At 37.1% G+C, this 20,077-nt stretch overlaps 1 protein-coding gene and 1 non-coding gene across 25 annotated transcripts in view; one reads left to right on the forward strand and one right to left on the reverse strand.

The window, feature by feature from the left end:
* MAP2 (microtubule associated protein 2) overlaps window positions 1–20,077 on the forward strand; it is a 294,336-nt gene that overhangs the window by 78,441 nt on the left and 195,818 nt on the right. The gene's annotated exons all lie outside the window — the stretch shown is intronic.
* On the reverse strand, window positions 12,737–12,809 carry TRNAW-CCA (transfer RNA tryptophan (anticodon CCA)). Its single transcript has one exon. It is a non-coding gene; the product is annotated as a tRNA-Trp (tRNA).

Here is a 20,077-nt window from a genome sequence, read left to right on the forward strand (position 1 = left end):
TGTTTATTTTCACAAAATTGAAGTTAAACTTTGTATCTTGTTACTCCTGGTTTCTTGAAAATACAGTTTTAATGACTGTGTAATATTTCATCCTATTCCATAATTCTTTTTACCATTTACTCATTGTTGAGCATTCAGATTATTTTCAATATCTCATTATTTCTGCCCAGACCTGGATCTCTCTTCTTATTCTAGTTTATCCCTCTGACTTGAATTATTATGCCTTGTAGAAAAGTTGTCTGACTTTATTATTTTATCTTTAAAGCAGGAATAAAAATAACTTATACTTCATTTAAGGATTAAGTGAGATAATGTATAGTTATGGACCTTAAATAGGGAAGATCTCAAGTCATTTTAAAATTCTCTATCAAAGTTCTTTTCCTTTTCATAGTTTTTACATGAGTAATACCTTCTGGTATTTCTCCCAAGATGGAATAAAACCAATGAAAATCTTTAAATTATTGTCATAAAATAAAATACAAAATAGAAGAGGCCAAATATAAATGTTTTGTTTTTAAACTGATCAGAAAGTAATTTCTTTATGCTCTACTGAGTGGTATTGTAACTTTTATTAAAGATACTGTTAACAAACTAAGCAGCATATTTTACAATTAAGCAGTCTTTCACTTAAAAAAACAGTGTGTAAAATGCTATTTTCAGGACACCTTTATGTCTTACAAGTAAGCTGCAGTTGTTTGCTTTCCAGAGTAAAGACAAACAAGCCTTTGACCAGCTACATAGTCAACGTTCAGTTACCACCTCAAGAAGTTCTGTTTACCTTCTAACTCGCCTCATGGTGGTTCACACATCTCTTATAGCATTCATCCTTGTTTCTTCATGTTATATGTTATGATTATTTCCAGATATGTCTTATCTTCCCTAGCAACTCTGAATCTGAGGTCTTCTCTCTGTGCCTTCTGTCCTGGTAGGGTCTTGTAGGAGTGGACACCCTGAAAATGCTTGTTGAATTAATTGTAAAGTATAGAAGCAAAAATAAACAATTTTATTACATGTTTGTAAGCTAAATATGTGCGTGTGTGTGTGTGTGTGTGTGTGTGTGTGTGTGTGTGTAGTTGCCAAGTTGTGTCCGACTCTTTTGCAACCCTGTGGACTGTAGCTCACCAGGCTCCTCTGTCCATAGGATTTCCCAGGCAAGAATACTCAAGTGTGTTGCCATTTCCTTCTCCAGGGGGTCTTCCCGACCCAGAGATGGAACTGGCATCTCCTTCGTTGGCAGGTGGATTCCTTACCACTGAGCCACCAGGGAAACCCATTTATATATTTATATGTGTGTATATATGTTATAATAATTATTACGTCCTGTATTCTTTCTCTTGGTGATAGAAGAGAGTTGAGCAAAAAAGCAAGGACTTTAAACACATCACACAAAAGACATTTGAAGCAGAAATAATTACTTGGTTTAATTTGGGGAATTTAAAAAAGTAAAGGTATGAGAAGGGTGATTGCTTTGTCTTTCTACTTTATTCCTACAATGAGCATAATGTAATATATTTATGGATGAAAACATATTTGGAATTCTAGTTATTATATTGATATGTGATAAAGTGAATTTGAGATTCTGGAAAGATTTGTAGAATGCCGAATTATTTCTTTACCATTTTAAGGAGAGATACAAAGCTGATAGACTGGAAAGGCCAGTTAGTTGTTGGAGAATTTGCTTTCTTTTGTGCAGCTTTCTGAAATCTGAAGCATCATAAGTACTTAGTTTCTCCTTTTTTATTAAAAGTAATCCTTTCCTGTTACAAACATGACAGTCAACAAATAAGCTTCATGACATGATTTGGAATGGGAGAGGTGGGGAGGAGAGTGGGGTGGGGGTGAGAGGTAAACTTGCTGTCAACCTCTCAATCACCTCATGTGAGCCAGTGAAATACCTCAGGAATATGTTTTTCCAGAATTGTTCTTTTATTTTTTGACAAAGTCTTAACATAGCGAGGAAATAGGCTTATTGATGCCCCAGAGGACAAATAGGAAAACACAACCCACTGGAAATATCTTAAATAACAAATAACAGATACGTTTTTCCCACATGAGAAAAAAAATATTCTAGCTGATTCTTTCTGTCTTAGCTAAATGTATGTAGTATCAAATGGCTACAAGAGACAACCCCTTGGATATGTTTTCATACAAACCTCATACTTAGGAAATCAATCCTATGGATTTAAGTCAGGGGCCAGCTGATTTTTATTCTTTTCCTGAATTCATCTGAACGAATGCCATTCCAAAAAATGGTACAGCTAATCTTTTTGCAGACCATTTATTTCTTTAAAGAATATCATGACTTTATTTGGGCCTATCTTATTAAGGCAGTTTGGAGAATTTAAAAACATAAGAAGTACATTTTATTCTTATATAAGAAGGATTCCATTCATTTAGAAATCTTTTATTTCTTTTATGGCCTACTTATTGCAAAGTAAGAACTTTATATTATTAAAAACGGATATGCTTTCTTGTTCCTCAACTTCTATGAATCTACATGGGACTTACTAAATTTCATCAGTTATTCATCCAAGGATAAAAAAATCATCATAGCAGAAAAAGGGATATACATATAATAGAAAAAGGGATAATACGTATACATTAGATAGATACATGGATATGCATGCTAACGTTGGACGGTTTTGCCAATGAACAGCACAAGGGCTTTGCTTTGGGGCATACTTTATAGGCCATTCTTATTAAAGCAGATAAAAGTGTCTGCCTTTTCTGAGCTCATTCTTTCTAGTTATTAGTTGGAAAATCATTTTGTGCTAATAAACCAAAGTGGATCTGGTTTCACTCCGTATTATTCAATATCTTGTGACCATCAACTTAATGTTGCTTTAGAGACTTTGTTTACTTTTCTTTCTACTACTTAAATTTATTTAAAATAGGTTTGAAGAGCTGAATAAAAAATAAAACCTTGCTATATTATACACATACATCTGTGTCTATATTTGTATATCTACCCTGTCTCTTTCTCTCTTTTTCTCTCCTTTTCTCCCTCTCTTCTTTCTGTCTTTCAGTAAAAGTTGTATATTTGTTGAATAAAGTTTATAATTCAAATATAGAGAAAGTGTATTAGTTAACTTCTAGAATATAAATAGATGTTTGAAACTTTAACTACTATCATCTTCATTTTATGAATAGAGATAATCACTAAATCAGACACAATTTTTATAATAGACTATACCTCTGTGAAATCTTTTTGTTGTTGTTGTTGTTTTTAGAAGCTAAGTCATGTCTGACTCTTTTGTGACCCCATGGACCCTGTCAGGCTCCTCTGTCTGTGGGATTTCCCAGGCAAGAATACTGAAGTGGGTAGCCATTTCCTTCTCCAGGGGATCTTCCCGACCCAGGGATCGGACCCGCATCTCCTGCATTGCAGGCAGATTCTTTGCTGTTGAGCCACCAGGGGAAAAAAACAAAAAACAAATTCCTCTGTGAAATGAAATATTAATAGTTCTTAAAAATATAGAACAGGTTTCTGGGGGGATAAAAATAAGTAGAAAACTATATATTTACCCAAATGTAATTACTTGCTTATGGTATATGTGTGTGCATAGTATTCATTAGTGGCTTTATGTATAAGATATTCATATTCAGAATGATAAATGAGAATGAACTTGATATCTTTTGCCTGAAAATGTTTTACATATAGAATGGAAACTTTTTCAGCCTTGTGCTTAAATTTATTGTCACATGTTAGTGCCTTGCCAGAAGTAGCTCTCTAGGTACAAGAGGAAAGTTTTAGAATGCATTAGTCCACTTAAAAAAAAAATACCTATACTGGCATCTTTAAGGGGTCCTTAGGCAGCCATAAAGAATTATCAGTTCTGTAAAGGAGACTAAATTAGACAAAAGGGATAGAAAACATGTGTGCGTCCGTGGAGGGAAGGGGGACCTCACCATTAGGGAAAGTAACATAAGAATTCCCTTCTCTAATTTAGCGATTTGTTCTTTTTATTTCTAAGTTTTTTTCATTGTGTAAGAATTTTAGGTAAATTTGGAAATATGGAAAAAGTAGGTCAGTAAGATGTTTAATTTGGTTGGCAACTTTATAGTACAAAACACTTTCAAATTTCATCTCTTTTAGGGACTCAGAGATCTAACAGGCCCTCTGGCATTAATATCACATAATAATAATAATTGCCTTTTGGGGTTCTCTACCTCTTTTAAGTATTTGGAAATGAAGATGTAAATCTCTTCCTATTAGTAGTTTGAGGCATGTACAAGCCATGTAGGCTAGGTAAAATGAGTTCGAGAAATTGTACTTATATATTCAGGTTAAGATATCATATAGATGTTCCAGTGGAAAGTCATCAGCTTTTCTTCTATTTCCTACAGGTATTTCCTAACATAAAAAATATCCATGTTACTTAATAATTACTGAAGTTACTTTAAAACATCTTACAGTGCTTAAATAATCTGAGGGTCTATTCCAAGAGCTTCCGTTAGTAAAATTATGTTTTATGTTAGGTTTTTTTAGAAGAAAAAATAAACACCAGTATCTTGACACATGGGAGCCAAATGTTCCAACTGACATTCATGCTATCTGGACTTGTTTTGTTTTGGAATGAATATTACCAAGCTTGTTTGCAGTTAAAGGTAAATGAAAGAGTAAAATTAAATATTTTATTGCTTTAATAAATTTCACTTGGGAAATTTGGAATTTCACCATTTGAATTATTTGTTAAATTATCTGAAAGACCTCCACTCCAGGGAGAAGGGTTAATTGGAATTGAAATTGTTGGGGAAATATAATTAAAAACAAAAACCTCTCTCGACCCAGAAATCCTTTCCACAAAGTTAGTAGACAAAGAAAACACTCTTGTTAATGAATAAGCATTAAATTAGAATGTGATGAGCATCCAGAGGCAATCCACTAAGAGACGGCAAAGACCAAAAGAAATTTCAACCTTTAAAATACCAAGCAAATACAACCTGTCACATAGAAGCTTTCAAGATAAATAATAACTAGTCCTCTAGTAAGAGGACTGAATTTACTTGGCAGTTGGGGTGACCATCTGTGTTAGCTAATTGATTTTCTTCTGTGGAGAGAGAGGCTTCTAGTACCTTTATAACGGGAAGTAGTTTTACAACTTGGAGCAAGAAGCCAACGTAAATTAGGCTCTAATACTCTCCAGTGAGGGAGATAGAGGAGCTATTACCCCTTGAGGCTTGCATTTCAAAAAGATGTCTCTCAGGTCTTTGAAAAAACATTTCTGAATGTGAGCCTGGCCTGAGACTTAATTAGCCCATTATGAAGATTTACATGTGTATGAAAAGGATAACGGAAGAAACTGTAAAAGAAAAATGAAAGGGGGAAGTCTCTAAGCTTATTTTCAACAGGGAGAATTAAGCCCCTTATTTTTAATTTGTATTTGCCCTTAAAATGAATGTGGCTTCCCCAGGGTCTCAGACGGTAAAGAATCTGCCTGCAATGCAGGAGACCCGGTTGGATCCCTGGGTGGGGAAAATCCCCTGGAGGAAGAAATGGCTACCCCCTCCAGTATTCTTGCCTGGAAAATTCCATAAACAGAGGAGCCTGGCGGGCTAGAGTCAATGGGGTTGCAGAGTCAGACACGACTGAGCGACTAACCCTTTTACTTTACAATTAAAATATTGTTTCTTAAGAAAAGTATTCAGGGGATGGTTTTAGTTCTTCAAATATACTGCTGTGGTTTAGTCACTAAGTCATGTCCAACTCTTGTAACCTCTGTCCATGGGATTTCCCAGGCAAAAATACTGGAGTGGGTTGCTGTTGCCTTCTCCAGGGGATCTTCCCAACCCAGGGATGGAAACAGAGTCTCTTGCGTCTCCTGCATTTGGCAGGTGGATTCTTCACCTACTGAGCCACCAGGGAAGGCTGGTGTGCTGCAGTCCATGGAGTCACAAAGAGTTGGACATGACTGAGCAACTGAACTGAACTGATACTCTAAAATGAAGAAAAAGTAGAATTCAAAGTAGAAAGATTTAAGTACAGTCATTCCTCTTTCCTTGCACTCTGTAGTAGCCTGGTTGCTGGGTAGATGAGTGGGGTAGGACTGCCCAGATTTGGCTTTTGTAAAGGAAGGTGGGCCCCTGAAGAGAGCAGAGTGGACAATTGAAAAAAAAAAAAGCATAAACTACTCTTTTAAGTGTTTTTGAGGTCAGACATTCACAGCTTTCTGGTGCATTTAACTTTAACTCCCCTCATCTAAAGAACCTCTGGTGCTCATTCAAATGCTAATATTTGGCCATCTGCTTTTTAATTTTTTTTTCCTAAGCAAGACAAGCTGAAGGTCATGTGACCCTAATTATAGCAATTATGAGCTTTCTGGGAGCAATCATTCAGGTTGCACCCCGGGTGAGCATCTGCTGATGATAAATGGATCAGGAGATTACTAAGGCCAGGCTTTCCTGTAAGACATCCAGTGATTCATTTCTTAATATGAATAAGTATACAGAGCTAAAACCCATATGCTGTAATAAGAGGGTACTTTTTCCATAGGGTTACTTTTTTCTTACAATTTATCTTTAAATTTAGTTAGAACAGTTTAAAATGCATACTTTGTGTGTGTGAACATAATTAGCATTCTAAAGAAGGACATGGAGAAAACTCTAATAATGACTAATAATGAAGCATCAGCCTTCACCTACACGAATTTTATTTCTCTGTACAAAGAGAAAAGAATGTTGCCAGGGCTTAGTAATCTTTCCAGCTGAAGTCTTATTCTATATTATTTATTTTGTTTTCTTAATTTGAGGGTGAAGGCCTAACTTGTAATTATAAGTGTGTGTATTTAAGGGAAAATTCTTTAGACAACCTAAGACCTTCTGAGAGTTATTCTTTAATGAGGCAAAATATTTTCCCTTTTGTAAGGCCCTTTACTTCTTGAGAAATTATAGTGTCACAGGATAGTTTTCAGCAGTATCGTTTATCTTGCTCCCTTTTCAGACCCACAGTTTTAAATGTCATTGGGTTTATTTTGAACCTGACCCATATCACACAGAAACATTTGAACACTACTGCTCTTGATGATTGCATGTTGGAATATGTGACAGTATCTTGTCCATGCTGTCTGGTTGCAATCATGTTGATTAATGTCAGTGAGATGAAAGAGAATGCACGGCACCTTCTTTTGAAAATCACTCATTATGCCAACCTGCCTCCAAAGTCGAGTTCAGAGCTTTTTATAATTTTCTATTTTAATATTGAGTCAGGCTGACCTTATTTCCAGCGTGTGTAAAGGGACACCTAGTAAATTATTTATTCATTAAACAAATGCTGTTGTGAGCACAACAGTGTGCCAAGAAGTGTGCTGGAAGGGAACATGGCTGACACAGTCTTGCCCTTTCTTTCTGAGGCGGTAACTTGAACAGCCTTTGGAGTGCATCCATGTGCTACACAGTACGTTTGTGTGATGTACCTAAACATAACATGCAGTTTGCAAAGTGATTTATTAGGGATTTTAGAATCAGCATCAACTGATGGCTTTTAAAAGCCTTTTCTGTGGCAGCACACTCAAGTGCCTTCCTTCTCTTTTTATCATTTGTAGGAAACCACATAATTTATTCTTCAGAAATAAAGGATGTCTGATTGGATCATAACGTTTTCCTCCCACCTTCATCTGTCTGTCTTTATGCTTCCTCCTTGCTTCTTGTAAACTCTATAATATTCTTAAAAAAAAAAAAACAAACCTGCTTCAGCTGTAATGATGGATATTTCTTTTCTAACTTCTCAGAGAAAGAACAGGAAAGAGTTTGCCATGTTAGAACTCTGTCAGCTGGAACTCTGCCTTTTGTAAAGATAACATGAGAAGTACATTTTACATTTATGATCCACTTTAGGGATCAATAGTTTAAGCTTCATGTATTCCATTCTATAGTATATATTAAAGGAGAAGCTTCACATGCTGAATTCAATAATTATTGTTTTCATAAGTACTGGCATCCTGTGATATTATTATTCTTAATAAATGATACATTAACTATTTGATAATGCACTTCAGTTGTTCAGCTTTACAAGACTTCATAAAGTCATAAATCACATATAAAAATCATTTGACAGACCATATGTTTAGAGTTGGAGTTCAGAAAATGTTATCTTCATTGATATAATTCAAATGAGGAGTTTGTTGTGCTCACCTTTAGAGAAGCAACAAAATGGTGGTGAGCTGCTTCTTATACTGGATATAAAACCAGACCACTCATTTCAGCATCATTTCTACAGTGCTCTGGTACAAAGGATGGGGCTTCTTTGTGTTTTACCAGCTGGATCTCACCTGTGATAGGAGAGAACATAATAAGAAAAGAGAGTAACTTAGACATCAAGAGCTAATCAGAGCAGAAAGGTGTGGCCATACACTTCTGAATCAAGGCAGATGCCATACCATTATGCATATGCCCAGGGCAAAAATGATAGATGCTGGCATCAGACATTATTTTGAGCTCCAAAAATAGGAGAAGACTGAACTGGAAATTGATACAGGTGACTATGTATGCTATGTATGCTAAATCCTTTTAGTCGTGTCCAACTCTTTGCAACCTATTAGACTCTAGCCCACCAGGCTCCTCTGTCCATGGGATTCTCCAGGCAAGAATACTGGAGTGGGTTGCCATGCCCTCCAGGGAATCTTTCCAACCTAGGGTTTGAACCACTGTCTCTAAGGTCTCCTGCATTGGCAGGTGGGTCCTTTGCCACTAGTGCCACTCATGAAGCACAGGAGGCTATAAATGATACGAAATCATGTCACTGAAGTACGTTGATGAATCTTAAATCTCAGATGGAAAAAATTACTGCCTGCCAATTTATGTGATATTTCAAGAAACGTTTGTGGCAAATACTTTTCAGAATAACTTGAAATTGTTATGACTATCATCAGTATTTTGTGACTTGGAGTAACTGATTGGGGATTTAGATCAGTAGATAAAATAAGTTTCAAAATTATTAGTATATGCAAGAGGCTTGCAGCTGTAGTTCTCTCCCAGAGAGAGTGTTATGGCCTGCGACCTCAACCCAAGAAATTGACATTGTAGAGTCATTAATTATAGTCTTTTAAAATGTTCTTACGTGGAAGCTTTTTTTTTTTGTCTTTTTACCTTTGGTCATGTCTTAAAATTTCCTCATTTGGAGAAAATAATGGCTGATGCTACCTTCTCAGAAATAAAATACTCTACTCAAACATATTACGACTTATGGACAGAAAGTACAGATCAATAGATCAGTGAGGCATCAGCTTAGTGGAGCCCACAATTCTGGGCAATGAAACAAAAGTAGTCATGACTCTAATGAATTGACAGTTGTCTTTTCGTGTTTATCTATGACTACCTGAATCTGGTCTTTAGATGTGACATAGTAAGTGCTTCTGCTCAGCTTGGTAAGGCACAAATTAAATTCTGATGTTTGTGTTCACCTTAAATCAGCTAACACCCATAAGTATTTCTGAGCCTCATCTCTTGTCACCTCCCCTTCCTTTATTCTCCATTTCTGCTGTTGGGATGCATGCTTAGTCATCAATTTCTCTGGGGACTCTTTGCTCCACTGGGCTAGATGTCTTGGCTCTGCATGCCATTAACTCTTCAGATCTCATCTGTTGTGGCATTTAGGTTTATTTTCATTACTTATTCAACTTTTGTTTTTCTTATTGGTTAGACTGTAAGTTCTTTGAGGCAGAGACCATACATGCCTTAACATTTTTTTCATTCTGGAAGCTTGTACCCTGCCCGATACAATTTTTGTACTCATTAAATTTTAGTTACTCTCACTGTCACTTTCATTGCTATTGTTGGGTTGTTGTTATTATTCCTGATGCCTTGCGTGCCCCTCTCTATTGCTGTTGTGAGCATCTCTATTCTTACCATCCTGTCTGGGCTGCCATCAGCCTGGGCTTTCTGCATGTTGAAAGCTAAACCCACCTGGAAGATCCCCCACTCTCTCACCTCTTGAGCTGCAGAAGTCCCTTCTTGTTCCCCATTGGAAATCCCTATAATACTTAACAGTCAATGAAACCACAATATATTTGTCCTTAAGGAGCTTGGTAAATAAAAAGTTCAGTTCAATTGCTCAGTCGTGTCCAACTCTTTGCGACCCCATGAACCACTGTACGCCAAGCCTCCCTGTTCATCACCAACTCCCTGAGTCCACCCAAACCCATGTCCATCGAGTCGGTGATGCTATCCAGCCATCTCATCCTCTGTCGTCCCCTTCTCCTCCTGCCCTCAATCTTTCCCAGCATCAGGGTCTTTTTCCAATGAGTCAACTCTTCGCATCAGGTGGCCAAAGTATTGGAGTTTCAGCTTCAACATCAGTCCTTCAAATGAACACCCAGGACTGATCTCCTTTAGGATGGACTGGGTGGATCTCCTTGCAGTCCAAGGGACTCTCAAGAGTCTTCTCCAACACCACAGTTCAAAAGCATCAATTCTTCTGCACTCAGCTTTCTTTATAGTCCAACTCTCACATCCATACATGACCACTGGAAAAACCATAGCCTTGACTAGACGGACCTTTGTTGGCAAAGTAATATTTCTGCTTTTGAATATGCTATCTAGGTTGGTCATAACTTTCCTTCCAAGGAGTAAACGTCTTTTAATTTCATGGCTGCAGTCACCATCTGCAGTGATTTTGGAGCCCCCAAAAATAAAGTCTGCCACTGTTTCCACTGTTTCCCCATCTATCTGCCATGAAGTGATGGGACCGGATGCCATGATCTTAGTTTTCTGAATGTTGAACTTTAAGCCAACTTTTTCACTCTCCTCTTTCACTTTCATCAAGAGGCTCTTTAGTTCTTCTTCGCTTTCTGCCATAAGGGTGGTGTCATCTGCATATCTGAGGTTATTGATATTTCTCCCAGCAATCTTGATTCCAGCTTCTGCTTCATCCAGCCCAGCATTTCTCATGATGTACTCTGCATATAAGCTAAATAAGCAGGGTGACAATATACAGCCTTGATGTACTTCTTTTCCTATTTGGCACCAGTCTTTTGAGACCCCACATCCAAGGTAAGAGAAACCCAGTTAAGAAGGAGGGCACTGAGAGAGGGAATCTGGGGCAGACAGGCTGAAACTATAGTCACGGACTACTAGCCAATCTGATCACATGGACCACAGCCTTGTCTAACTCAATGAAACTAAGCCATGCCCTATGGGGCCATCCAAGATGGACAGGTCATGGTGGAGAGGTCTGACAGAATGTGGTCCACTGGAGAAGGGAATGGCAAACCACTTCAGTATTCTTGCCTTGAGGACCCCATGAACAGTATGAAAAGGCAAAAAGATAGGACACTGAAAGATGAACTCCCCAGGTCAGTAGGTACCCAATATGCTACTGGAGATCAGTGAAGAAATAACTACAGAAAGAATAATGGAATGGACCCAAAGCAAAAACAACACCCAGTTGTGAATGGGACTGGTGATAGAAGCAAGATTTGATGCTGTAAAGAGCAATATTGCATAGGAACCTGGAATGTTAGGCCCACGAATCAAGGCAAATTGGAAATGGTCAAACAGGAGATGGCAAGAGTGAACGTTGACATTCTAGGAATCAGCGAACTAAAATGGACTGGAATGGGTGAATTTAACTCAGATGACCATTATATCTACTACTGTCAGCAGGAATCCCTTAGAAGAAATGGAGTAGCCATCATAATCTACAAGAGTCTGAAATGCAGTACTTGGATGCAATCTCAAAAACGACAGAATGATCTCTGTTCGTTTCCAAGGCAAACCATTCAATATCACGGTAATTCAAGTCTATGCCCCGACCAGTAACGCTGAAGAAGCTGAAGTTGCACAGTTCTATGAAGACCTACAAGACCTTCTAGAAGTAACACCCAAAAAAGATGTCCTTTTCATTATAGGGGACTGGAATGCAAAAGTAGGAAGTCAAGGAACACCTGGAATAACAGGCAAATTTTGCCTTGGAGTAGAGAATGAAGCAGGGCAAAGGCTAATAGAGTTCTGCCAAGAGAATGCACTGGTCATAGCAAACACCCTCTTCCAACAACACAAGAGAAGACTCTACACATGGATATTACCAGATGGTCAACACCGAAATCAGACTGATTATATTCTTTGCAGCCAAAGATGGAGAAGCTCTATACAGTCAGCAGAAACAAGACCAGGAGCTGACATTGGCTCAGATCATGAACTCCTTATTGCCAAATTCAGACTGAAATTGAAGAAAGTGGAGAAAACCACTAGACCATTCCGGTATGACCTAAGTCAAATCTGTTATGACTATACAGTAGAAGTGAGAAATAGATTTAAAGGACTAGATCTGATAGACAGAATGCCTGATGAACTATGGATGGAGATTCATGACATTGTACAAGAGACAGGAATCAAGACCATCCCCAAGAAAAAGAAATGCAAAAAAGCAAAATGGCTGTCTGAGCAGGCCTTACAAATGGCTGTGAAAAGACAGGAAGTGAAAAGCAAAGGAGAAAAGGAAAGATATCCCCATTTGAATGCAGACTTCCAAAGAATAGCAAGGAGATAAGAAAGCCTTCCTCAGCGATCAATGCAAAGAAATAGAGGAAAACAATAGAATGGGGAAGACTAGAGATCTCTTCAAGAAAATAAGAGATACCAAGGGAACATTTCATGCAAGGAAAGGAAAGGAAAGGGAAGTCGCTCAGTCGTGTCCGACTCTTTGCGACCCCGTGGACTGTAGCCTACCAGGCTACTCCGTCCATGGGATTCTCGAGGCAAGAATACTGGAGTGGTTTGCCATTTCCTTCTCCAGGGGATCTTCCCTGACCCAGGGATCGAACCCAGGTCTCCCGCTTTGGAGGCAGATGCTTTAACCTCTGAGCCACCAGGGAAGTATATGGGATCAATAAAGGGCAGAAATTGTAGGGACATAACAGAAGCAGAAGATATTAAGAAGAGGTGGCAAGAATACACAGAAGAATTATACAAAAAAGTTCTTCACGACCCAGAGAATCACGATGGTGTGATCACTCACCTAGAGGCAGACATCCTGGAATGTGAAGTCAAGTGGCCTTAGGAAGCATCACTATGAACAAAGCTAGTGGAGGTGATGGAATTCCAGTTGAGCTATTTCAAATCCTGAAAGATAATGCTGTGAAAGTGCCGCACTCAATATGCCAGCAAATTTGGAAAACTCAGCAGTGGCCACAGGACTGGAAAAGGTCAGTTTTCATTCCAGTCCCAAAGAACGGCAATGCCAAAGGATGCTCAGACTACCGCACAATTGCATTCATCTCACAGGCTAGTAAAGTAATGCTTAAAATTCTCCAAGCCAGGCTTCAGCAATACGTGAACCATGAAATTCCAGATGTTGAAGCTGGTTTTAGAAAAGACAGAGGAACCAGAGATCAAATTGTCACCATCTGATGGATCATCGAAAAAGCAAGAGAGTGCCAGAAAAAAATCTATTTTTGCTTTATTGACTATGCCAAAGCCTTTGACTGTGTGGATCACAATCAACTGTGGAAAATTCTGAAAGAAATGTGACTAACAGACCACCTGACCTGCCTCTTGAGAAATGTGTATGCAGGTCAGGAAGCAACAGTTAGAAGTGGACATGGAACAACAGACTGGTTCTAAATAGGAAAGAAAAAGAAATCTCTTCAAACTGCATAAGAACAATCAGCAGACCTGTTCAGCTCCATTGGGTTTTTATTTATTTATTTTTTCCTTTATCAGGTGGTCTGAATGGACGATGGAAGTGCCCTAGATTTCCAGATTCGTCTTCTACAAATTCAGTGTTAAGCAGTTAGAGCTTTTCATATTTTTAAGCATAACTTTTCTAAAGCTCTATTTTGAAAAGCTATGACTAACTATGGATATACATAAAAAGAAAGTTAACGGAAATAAAAAGTCTCCTTCATTTCTGTTTTTAAGGCTTCTCTCATTTAGAAAAACAAAAGCAATGTATTGCTTGCCTCACGACGACTTGTGTCAATGTTACCTCCTCCATGTGCTAAATATTCAACATTTAATTGGGCTTATTAAGAAAATTAATGTATCAAAAGCCTACATAATGTAGTGTGAGTAACTGTTGTTACACAGCTTATTTTAGCATCGTAGAAAGGTTGGCATGGAAACTTGGAGAAGACATTTTAGATACTCAATACATAAAGATTTTCAATTGAACTTCCTGGTTGTCTTATTTATTCCTGTTTAGTATCAATTTTAATGTTTGTTTCTATCTAACATTAGGAGTATAATTTTTTTCATGGGCAGAAGCAACTTCTTTAATTATTGAAAAGAAATATATTTTATTAGAAAATGATAAGGAGGTAGGCAGGGAATAACTTTTAAGAGTTAAGCAGTTTAATTCATGAATAAAAATAGACTGTGGAATCATATGGATTCCAATGCTGGTTCCAGCAGTTACTGGCAATATGACCATTGCTATGTTAATAGTCTCAAAAAATTGAGATTAAAACTAATTTAATAGCTGCAGTCCATGGGGTCACAAAGAGTAGGACACAACTGAGCGACTGAACTGAACTGAACTGAATAGTAATAATCAAAGGAAGTAAATGATGTCATATATGTAATGCACTTAACAGAGTGTCTTACAGAAAGTATACCTTCATCAACTTCATTTTTATATTTCTAAAGTACAATGAGAATGAGTAAAAAAAAATCCACAAAGTATTCTGATTCAGAATCCTTTTCATCAGCCAAACTCTTCAATCCTAATGTCTTTTGCCTGAATATGGTGAAATGGTGACTAAAATGGCCCAAGATTTTCACTAATTTATATATAAAGAAGTTTTTGTGGATTAAAACAAGGATGTGACAAAAGATCCATGTTAGTTTTTTTTTTTTTTTCAATTCATTACCTGTTGTGTTTTTGTGTAACTGACTGGAGCTCTCTTACACCATGATAATTAGTGACTATCAACACACCTTGACATCTGGAAACCTGACTTCATTACTTGCCTCTTCTGCTAAGCAGCTTGAATAATGAATTTCAACTCTTGAGACCTAAGTTTTCTTGTGTATAAATCAAATGGAAATAAGTTACATGTTTTCTAACATAGTTTTTAGATATTGTGATTGTAACAACCCAGGATGTCAAGACAAGGTCCAAGTTTTGGGGCACAATTTTTTTCTTGACAGCACACTATAATTCAAGTATGATATTGGGAATTATATAAAGATTATTTTCCATCTTTTACAGCTTTGAAATTTGCCATCTCTGTGGATATGCCCAGAAGCTGTCAGATGTTTTTGTAAATGATTTTTTAAGTAAATTATCTACTAATTAAAAAAAAAGCAAACTTAGAATCACAGACTATTTTGCAAGTTTGATGACACTGGTTTTCCAAAAACCTCTAGCAAATAAATGACGATTGTTTCTAAATCAATTTTGACAGATACAGAGATCAGTTTTCCATATCCATATTTAGAAACAGCATTTCTTAGGCATAAAATAGTTAAAAAGCAATTGGTATGTTTTATACCAAAATGGGGCTTCCCAGCTGGTAATAAAGAATTCCCCTGCCAATGCAGAAAATGCAAGAGACATGGGTTCAATCCCTCCCTGGTTCGATCCCCTTGAAGTAGAAAATGGCAACTCACTCCAGTATTCTTATCTGGACAATTCCATGAACAGAGGAGCCTGGCAGCTACAGTTCGTGATGAGGTCGCCCAGTCGGACACGACTGAGGGACTGAGTGCACACACATACCAAAATAACCAAACAGTATGAGGGAGCTATGATAAGAGAATAACCGGAAGGAGCAACTTTCATATTACAAAATTTGCCAGTGTGGAGATAACTGCTAATTCAAGGAAGGCTATTCTGTAGGCACTGACTGTTGCTGAGCTGAGTGGGGATTCAGCCAAAGCAAGTCTGTTTCTGAATGCACTGACCCTTGAAATGACTTGAGTTAGGGACGAAAACAGTTATATCTTTAGAAAGAATATCATGGCATGATTATATAGACCTTATTCTTCAAAAGCTCTCACCCTGCTAATGAGAGTTTCACTAAGATAGTAGAAGAATCTCAAGGAGATTAAATTTAGACATTGCACTAAATAAAACGTCTATTGTCCTTGCAAAAAATAAATAGTCACATGAAATTCTTTAAGACTACATATGTAGCTTTGTCCAAACTCCTAGTTTCTATGTTAATTTGTAATTTTTTTCAACCCAAGAAAGTCTGGGAAAAAAATCTTCACTGTAGTAACTGATTAGTTCCATTTCCTGCAGCACTTCTTTTCTTGTGGTTTCTGGTTTTCAGCCAATTCTATTTTTGTGTTTATTTTCTCCATTACATTCCTTTTTTTCTGAGTATAAGAATTTTTGTTTTTCATTTTGTCAAAATAGAATTCTTCTCATGTCATATCATGATTTTTATATTTTCAAAGCTTAAAAAGCAATGCAGAGGAAATATGTCTATATAATTAAATGTGCCACGGGCTTTTTAAAAAGATCTGATAATTCAGAAAGTATTTTCAACCATCAGTGGATCAGCAATGTCCAATTGCTTTTTTCCATAAGTCTTATGCTTTGGAGTGTAGCAGTCATCTTGATGTAGCTGTGGTTTAAAAGAGGAAACTAGGAACTGACCTCATGAAAATGAAGAAACTTAAGAGATTAACTAACAGTAATATACAAACACCATATTTCATTGTGAATGCCGAAGAGTTCTCAATGTGGAGGGAAGCAGAATTCATATATATGCCCACATAAGGAGCACATGGAAAGAAGCGTTTGAAACTTTTCTCAGTCTTTGCTTTGGAGTTTTTTCCTTTCCTTTTTTTCTTCCTTTTTCTGATATGGTCAGAACAGAGTAGACTTATTTGGATAAAATATGGGAGCATTTGCATTTCATGGTGTAAGCATTTATATATTTAAAAAGATAGGGCTCTGCCTGACAGGGAATCCTCATTCCTTCTGCCTCTTTACTATATGATGAAAAAAAACCAAAAAGTTACCTTAGAATTCATAGAATTTTCTTCCTAATTGAACCATCTGTGCTAGATGCCTTCAGAAATGTTGACTGACTTAAGTCCTATTTTCTGCCATCCTGAAAGTGAAAGAAGGAAGCGTTGCTGTAATTAGAACAACTAAATAAATAGTATTACTGTTTTCTGATCGTGGTCATTGTGTGCTAGAGGAATTTCATTTGAGACCTGAAATATGAAATATGCAAACCTATTTCCTAAGCCTGATCCTTCACAGCATATCTGTGGATGGGATATAGTTCAGAATCTGTAAACTGACTGACAACAAAACCAATAAATGTTTTGTCTTCTCTCCCAGTCTTACTTGAACAAGATCTGCGAATGTATGAATACAGTAGACCTCTAAGTTAGAGGGTTCTCATGAACTCTACACCCTCTCTATCTGGAGTTCTTTGTACTAATCTTGGCATCTGGAGGATAAATAATTGCTAAGGTTACCAGTTGGAACTGTCTCAGATTCTTGCAACAGCTCTTATGTCTGATATCTGGTGGGCATCCTTCCCACATCACCCTGTGTGAAAAATGAACACTTAAATTCAACCTTCCCTGCCCTGTTCTTCTTCTCCATAGCATTTATAGATTATAGATATATATGATATGTTTTATATTGATTTGTATAATTACTTATTGTTTATTTCCCCTAGCCACAGCATTCAAGAAAGCAGAAGCATTTTCTCTTTTGATGGGACACTAATGAGTCCCTAACCCCCAGCGCAGTTTGTGGGCACATAATACATGCTCAGTCAATATATAATATGTTGAAAGAATAAATCTAGTTGCTACCTTTGTTACATGCATTCACTGTTGTCCACCGGTCTTTGGTCTTCTCCCTCAAGCACATCACTCTGCCTCTCTTCTCTTGTCACTTCCCATGATTCCTGTCTTCAGTAGTGGCTTTCTTCAATACAGTGAGTTTACATAATTTATTAGGAAACCATGTCTTCTAGATTTTTCTCAGATGCTTAGTCCGACACCACTTGTGGCTGTGCCCTCCTGGAGGTGAAGATTGAGCTCCCTCTTTGATGTCCTTATGTTCTTCCTTAATGTAGGACAGTGGTTCTCAAGTGTGGTCCCTAGACCAGTGGCATCAGCACTACTTGAGAACTTATTGGAAATGCCCCAGATTTAGTGAGTCAGAAACATGTGGATTGCAATCCAACAAACTGTTTTATCACTACTCCCCTCCAAATGATTCTGATGCTTAAATCTGAGAATCAGTGATAGGACACAAGCTGCACCCCTGACTTTGTTTTTGACTTTTCAAAAGCCCTGTAATTTCTCTGAGTTTATTTCTTCACTGGATCTGGTAAGCACTTATTATATTAAAATTGCTATCTGGGTTAATACAAGTGTTTAAAATTTATTTAGTAAATTGTGGGCATGCTGGACAGCATCTATTAAATTATATACCTTTTGTAGAATTTTGCAGTGTAGAAGCTATCGTTTTTTTCCTAGAAAATATCTAAAATCAAATTTCTACAATACTCAATTAGAGTCCTCAACCCCTTGTTATATGTCTGCCTCCTTCATCTTCATGGCACAAGTAATTTCATCCCCAGAACCTACTGGAGGTGAGCCATAGTTCTTCAGGAAAAACATTAAAAATAATCAATTGGGTCTAAGGCTAAAAAATACAATATTTTAGAATGAAATACTACAAAGATACTATGTTTCCCCCTTGAAAAGTCTATTTAATTCTGTTTTAGAGAATTACATAGAATTATAATTCTACTATAGAATTATGATAAAGTTAGGAATGAGTGTCCATCTTTTAAATTTTGTGTACTAGATCTTCTTTGATGTACAAAATAATAATACAGTGTTGCATTTATTTCCTAATTAAAATCATTTTTACCATTTATGAGATCTTTTAGATGCCTTATTTCACTCTTGATTATAATTTGATTAACATATTGACTGACAGTTCAGTCTTTTGCAGACTTGGCTTCCAGCCCCCAAGACCTTTCACTGTGGCTAAAAGAGGACCAGGTCTCTTCCTCATGAAAACAATTGGAAGGATAGTGGAACCCATGTCTTCTTAGGACCTGCAGAAATACATACATATATTTCTCCTCAGTCATTTTTTAAAAACACTTTTAAAAGCAGAATCACATCTCCAGCCTCTCTTTCCAGAGAAGACCAAATTATGGTTTCTTAAGAACTTTGTATCTGAATGAAGATTGAGGAAATACTGTTTGTCCTTCAAAATGGAATTTACCTGGTTTAGATGAAAACTCATGAGGATTGGAGTGAAAAAAAATGGGGTCGTAGATGAAGCAGCAGCAGCTACTGGAGTGGGTAGCTGTTCCCTTCTCCAGGGAATCTTCCCAACCCAGGGAGCGAACCCAGGTCTCCTGCACTGCAGGCGATTCTTTACCATCTGAGCCACCAGGGAAGCCCAGATGAAGCAGCATCAGGTTTTAAAGGTGCAACATTAGAGCAACAGGGCATTGCATTTTGCAGGAAAATAAGCATGTTTGGGAAGACTGGAATTCTATTGTTTTAAAGATTATATTTTAATTAGCAGAGTATTCAGTCCAAATCGGTGTGTGCTCAATGCATTGCATATTGACAAAACTGAGTAAGTACATGTCTCAGCAAACAATTATGTGTGTGCTCTGATAAAGAGATAGTAATGGAACTCATGGAATGAGGGACATCGCCTGGTGTCCTATGAAAATCATGGACATGACTGTTAAGTCCATTAAAGTAGCTTTTCCAGAAAAAAATATGGGCCTGATAATTAGGAATGTTAGTAGGGTATCCAGTCTTATAATGACAAAGGGCCCTCTAAAATTCCTTCTTAACTGTTTTAAAAGCAGAATTCCATTTAAAGAAGTAAAAGGCAAGCAGATTCATCAGTCCCTAAAGGATATTAGCAAGATGAAAAATGCTTCAGAGAGAAGCAATAAATACTTTGAGCAAATGCATATGTCACTAAGTACCTATCAGCTATTTATGTCTCATTTTAACTATCAACTTTAATTATACTCCTATCTATTTTAGACACATCACTCACTTCTGGACAGCTGAAGTAATTTATTAGGATTACATATAGCCTAACATTTTTTTTTTCTTTTCCATTAGTAACTGTGGAAGGAAAACAAATCCAGTAACATTGTGAGTGTTGAGAGCAAAG

This window comes from Giraffa tippelskirchi, chromosome 3 (assembly GCF_054371585.1).
Source record: "Giraffa tippelskirchi isolate mGirTip1 chromosome 3, T2T-mGirTip1v1.2.pri, whole genome shotgun sequence".
Classification (NCBI taxonomy): Eukaryota; Metazoa; Chordata; class Mammalia; order Artiodactyla; family Giraffidae; genus Giraffa; species Giraffa tippelskirchi.